Here is a 6,532-nt window from a genome sequence, read left to right on the forward strand (position 1 = left end):
ATGGTGAGATGATACATTAGTGAAATTAAATGACTAAATTAATACAAATATTAATGAATTAAATTAATGAAATAAATAATTAACATACACTAGTAAGTATCAAATTAACATACACTAGTAAGTATCAAATAAGACAAAGGTTGTTCTAAGAAAAATCTTTGAAAGAATAAACCTCTGGTTAAAGTGCTCAAGAAAAAGAAAAAGAAAAAATTTTGATTAATATAAAGAGTAAAAATGAAACTTATCAAAAGATGTTAAGAGAATTTTATGAATGTTTCAGTTAATATACTTCAAAATTTAAATAAAATGGAAAAATTTCTTTAAATAGAGAATTTACCAAAACACAAATAAGAAAAGATGAGAAAATCTCAATCATTTAAACACTGTTAAGAAATCAAAACCATAATTTAAGATCTTCAAATACAATAACCTCCCAGTGAATTCTATTGAACATTTAAGGGGGAAAAAACCTTCAATAGAATAAAAAAGAGGGAAAACTTTTTAACTCATTAATAAAGGCACCAACGTTTTGTATCAAGCAAGAATTAATGCAAAAATCTGATAAGGACATTTCAAGAAAGGGTCATTACTGTCCACTTTTACTTAAGAACATAATGCAAATATCCTAGAAAAAATATTGAAAAGCTCAATTGAGCTATCTATAAAAAGCATTATACACCATGAGAAAGTTGGATTTATGTTTGGAATTCAAAGATTTTTTAAAGACATTCTTCAATTAAACAATGGGGTCCACTACATTAGTGGAATAAAGGAGATACTCATTTGATTATCTCAATAGATGCAGGAAAAACATTTGTTAGAATTCAGTATTTATTTATGATAAAATTACTTAGTAAAGTAAGATCACGGAGAAACTTCCTTAATATAAAGTTGTATGTGTGAAAACCGATAACTAAACTCATATCTACTAGTGACACATTTTCTCTCTAACGCTGTGAATGAATAAAGGATTTATCACTTCAGTTCAACATTGTACTGAATGTTCTAGCTAGTGAAATAGGCAAGACAAAAGAAATTTAAAAAACTGTTATAAAGATTAGACAAAAAAATTTGTCACTTTTCAGAAATAATATGCCTTTTTTTTTGGACTCTAAAGATGATTGTAATTCATAAGTGTCTGGATACTAGGCAATATGAAACTTCAACCAGAGTCTTATATGCCAGCATCGGATATTTAGAAAACGTAATTTTTAGAGATACTCCTGAAGTGCTGAAAGATACAATTCTTTCTAATATCCATTTAAAAAAATACATTTAAAAATGCTCTGAGTAACAAAGATTGATTAAAACTGAACCTACAAGCAAAAATCAATTCAAAACGTATTCATAAAGCCCTTACAGTACAAATTCTAAATGGATCAGGGTGGCCCCAGAAAATGTGTTGATTGCAGAAAATGACTCAGAGAAAAAAGATTAAGTGTTTGGCTCCCCCCAGAGTGCTTGATAATTTCTGACATAGCCTTATCTTGAAAATAATTGTGAGTGTTGCTATCGGCATATTAACAACATTTAGTTAATTAGAACAAAATGGACAAGACCAAAAAAGTGAGAAGATTATACTGTCAAAGTCTAACCAGCCTGAATTAAGATGTGTAATGACTCTAGGTTTCCTAAATTTCTAATGGAAACATTACTCTTAGATGCAGCTGAGGAGATAAAAGAAAATTGAGGACAACGTAACCCTGATACCAAAACCTGGCAAAGAAAACACAAAAAAAGAAAACTAGAGATCAATATCTCTGATGATATTTGCTAAACAAAACATTAGCAAATCGAATACACTGATACATTAAAAAGATCGTACATCACGATCAAGTGAGCTTCATTCCAGAGGCATAAGCAAATTGAATTCTCAGAGTGAAATCCAAAGAACAAGGATTGGGGAGCTACTCCTAGCTAAGAACCTAAGGAAAATTCTTTATCTTCAGGATAATCTCTCTTGCAGTGACAGCTATGTGCCTCCCTTTCTTCTTTCTGAATGAGAGGGTACATTATGATTATTACAACTACATTTCTGAGCATATGTACTTATGTACTTTAGGTTGGTAATTCAAACATGACACAGTTTCACATGATCTTATTTTATTTTTTTGGAATTTGTGGTAATTTTGAAATTTATGGGAGTGTATCGCTTTGGATTATGTCCAGAAGTTATTTGCCACTTTATGTATTCCAAGAGATATCGATTTTAATACAGAGATTAGAGGTTTACACATTCATTGAAATGGACTGAGGAATAAAGTTCAGAAAAAATCCTGCTAGAGATTATAAAAATTACATTGAGTCAATGATCTCAACCTCCAAATGTATAATTTACAGAAGCTGACTTAGATATTATCATTTGAACAATATCAGGAAAACCTGTGGATCATTTACATTTACGATGGATGATTTACAGGAATTCACTTGGGAAGTTGCTGAAAACCTTGTATCCATGCTTGCAAGTACCAGCAGAAAACAGAGGCTTCTCTTTTTCTTCTGTCCTTCAAATCTCAAGTGAGAGCCTCTCATTGTTAGATCTTGATTGGTAAGAAATTCTCATATAATTCAGAGAAGAATGTAAGTAAGTAGTGAATAGGATATAGAGTTGACAACAGACATAATAAATAGGCAAAAGATGAAACCTGATGTATAGGGAAGACATATATACTTTAGAATGTTTTGATGGTTTTAAATTCTTAACTGTTGAACCTTCTAAATATCAGTCTGAAACAAAACATCTATTTAACATAATTAGAAACCACCAATGAAATCTCTTTCGATATCAAATCTTTTAAGCTATTTTGACATCTAGTCATTCTGCAATCTGTAAACAATGACAGCCAAGGGATGTCCAAATGGTGAAATGTCACACGAAAAAAATATCGTGTGTAAACATAACAGTTAAGACATAATAATAATTTTAGGTTAATAATTTTAAGAGTGAAATCTCAATGTGTGCCAAAGCTCTAGTTGATTTATTTAATTATACTGCTATTTAAAAAATCTCATGATTTTTAACATATTAATTTGGGAAATCACTTTTTAATATATTTTTGAAATCCTATCTTTGCTTTCAAAACACTACAAAACAAAAACAAAAATAAAACAAAAAAAAACCAATTTTCAGTTTTTGCTTTAGAAAACTGAAGAGTATAATAGTTGAACCAAAGGTTTGTTTTTATAGAGTAATATCACCATCTTGTGGTGCTTTAAGATATTGCTGCTAAAGGTATTTAAGGGTATTTTTATATTTATTGATAATATGAAGGTATTACTACTTTTTTTCGTATTTGTCTCTCAGTCAGGATAAAATGTATTTCGCCAATGAATGAACACTTTTGTCTCAATCTTTACATAAATAATTGCTTCAGAACACATTTATAAATGATTTTGTTTTAGAAAATGCTTATTATATGGAAGCTTTTAGTAAGTTTAACACCACCTAAAATTTGTTTGCTATTATTGTTTGTTTCTCCCGTATAAATGTAAGTTACCTATGAATAGAGACTTTGTGTGTGTGTGTGTGTGTGTGTGTGTGTGTGTTACAGATTAATCTCCACAGCTGATGGAAGTGCTGGGGCACACAGGTGGCCCAACAAATAGATCAATCGATTAATGTAGATGTGAATGAATTGATGCTTTCTCTCTTTTGTAAATACTTTAAGGCAAATCAGTTGCAGAATTTTCCTGCTTTTGTAATAAACCATACAAATCAGAATTTGTTTTTGTTTGTTACAAACAACCAAATTGGTATGCTCTGAGAGATTTTAGTGTTTTTGTTTCATTTTGTTTTTTATCAAGGATTTTGTAAGGTGATCTAGGCGGATAATATACTGATAAGTTGATAATTACGTTTAAAAAACGTATAGGTTTGTGATTGAATTGACTTGGCTCACTATGGGTGATATAATGTAGTGAAAAGAGTGCGACCTCTGGAATCAATCAGACCAGTTTCCATTTCTAGCTTTGCTATCAGAGTGATTTTGGTGAAACTACACTTTCTGAGCCTCAGTTTTTCTCTTCTGATATTGGAAATAACCTCTTTCATAGCACATAAGTAAACTAGAAATGTAAGCTTTTATTAATTTGAACATTCGATCATTCAAAACCAACAGGTTGCCTCCCTCAGGTGAATCAGTCACCACATTGAAGGGAGATATAGTTTGTCAGGTATCATGCTGGGCCTAATCGGGTGGGGGGGGGCAGGCGGAGAACTAACATATGAAACATAGTGTTCCTTCTCAAATGCTTAGAATTAATGCTTGTTGAATCAAAATGATTAAAAACAGCAAATTAATATTATTTATTCTGTTTTGGAACTCCAGTTAAGTCTAAGCCCTGACACTTATTAAAATAAATTTTAATTAACAATTTTTGGAACTTTATAATGTAAGTAATTACTTTTTAGTATCATTTTAGAAACATAAGATATTATTTTAATAAAGTGTAATATATTTCAATCATACAAAATATTTTCATTAATCCTTCAAAAATTGTCATGATCATGTTGAATAAGCAGAACCCATGACATAATAACATCCCTTTAAAATTAATATTTATATTCATCCCTTTAAAATTTATTCAGTTGGGTAAAATTTTCTTGGCCTTGTATGAAAGCTCCTATGGGTTCTCTATTTTTGTGCTTGCTTATAGGTAAGCCTTTCACATCATCTTAATTTGTATATGCTGTCATAATTTAGTAATTGGAATGCCAATCTCTTTATAAAAATAAAAACATCAAACCTGACTCGAAGTTTGCTCTGCTTGTCTCAGAGTTGTCCCAGGTCCTCCACAGCTACCTTCAATACTGCCTTTTATCATATTCAGGATAGAGGGAAGGAGGAGAGGTCAGGTGAGTGGATAACCTCTATCTATAAATCATCTCCAGCTTCCCCACCTTTACAGCTGGATAAAGCTAACTCTCTCCGAGGCTCCATGGGGATTTTTGCTGAATCCTCCCCTGAAGTTCTGTGATATGGATGACTCTTTGTGACTTCCCAAATATCAGGAATTACACCTCCAGCTTCTTTCTGGACCCAGTTTTGTGAAACTCTCATGCCTGGGAAATATTTCTGCAACTCATGTCTGAAAATGGAGCGAAAACCTATTTCTTGACAATGGTATTTCTTGGATCTTAACAGTCTTAAATCTAAAATAGTTTCTTGAATATTTTCTTGGTCTCTAGATTTTCCAGGTATGAGTCAAAGTTCAAAGTTGGCTTTTACTTTTTGATACATCAGTCAGGCGTCAGTCTACAATTCTCAGAGAACACATTTTTAACTGAGGCATACCAAAGGGACTTTCCTCTACAGGCTTGAAGTGGAAAGAAGACCCCATACCTCTCCTTTCACAAGGAAGAAGGTCACAGTGAGGCAAAACTCTTTATCAAAGAAAATTTCTTTTTACAATTCCCACTTGATTATTATATATTCTCAAATATATAATAATGAGAGGAGTTAGCTTTTGAAAGATTATATTTTGGTCTGGCAATTTACGTTGGTATTTCATATCTATCGCAACTTGTGCTTTAGTGTAAAATTGTATTTTAACACTCAGTTGTACGTTCTGATCTGAAGTATCAAACTATGCTGTGGGAAATTTGAGGTAATACCTTAGTAAGCAAATAGCTGCTTCGATGTTATATCTTGTCCGAGATCTGGCTGGGCAACATTAAAAACAAGGGACATAATTAATTTTTAGCATTATCTTTTAGTAATACTTTTCAATGTCAGTGTATGTGAAATCGAAGTTTGATTTTAAGATAAATTATTTCATACGCCAAGTTAAAGCTATCTTACACGCAATCACCTTTGCCCATTTAAAAGAAGAGATCTATTAAATAAAAGATTATCAAAGGCCAAGTGGAGAAAACATACTTAATGTTTATAAGAGACCATCAATGGCATAAGTGGACATTTAATGATGTGTAAATCAGGCAGCAGAAATGAGAAAATTCTGTGTGAAATGTAATGATATAAATTAAATTACAGAATAAAAATAAAAGAGCTTAATCAGGGACATTTATAAGTACAATGAGTCATTAAACTGCCAAGTGTCTGAAAGAAGCGAGGCTGTGGAGACTTCTTTTGCCCTTTTACAGAATTCTCTAGGGACAGATCTTATTGAAGAGATTTTATAAAAAAAAAATCAATAGACTTTTAAAATTCTGAGGTGATTATCTGGCTGGATTAATACGGTTGTCTTTTTAAGAATTTAAAGCAAATGATAAGGCAATTTAATTAAGTGATCACAAATTTTCACAATAATAAATATTAACACACTGAAACCATTTTTATTGTCATCAGAGAGCTCTCTCTCTTTTTTAACTGTGATTTTTTTAACCTTGATCCAAATATAAGAACAAATTTGCATTAAATTTCTTCCATATGTGTTTTTCTGACAATTAGACTTAAAAATTAGGTTAAAAGTGAGTTGGATAATAGGAAATTTTAGATTCATGTTAGGCAAAGTTTACTTATTTCGACAAAACCAAATCGATCATCTTGTATTTCCTATTAGTATAAGAGGC

The sequence above is a fragment of the Pteropus medius genome, unplaced genomic scaffold (assembly GCF_902729225.1).
Source record: "Pteropus medius unplaced genomic scaffold, Ma_sr-lr_union100, whole genome shotgun sequence".
NCBI classification, from domain to species: domain Eukaryota; kingdom Metazoa; phylum Chordata; class Mammalia; order Chiroptera; family Pteropodidae; genus Pteropus; species Pteropus medius.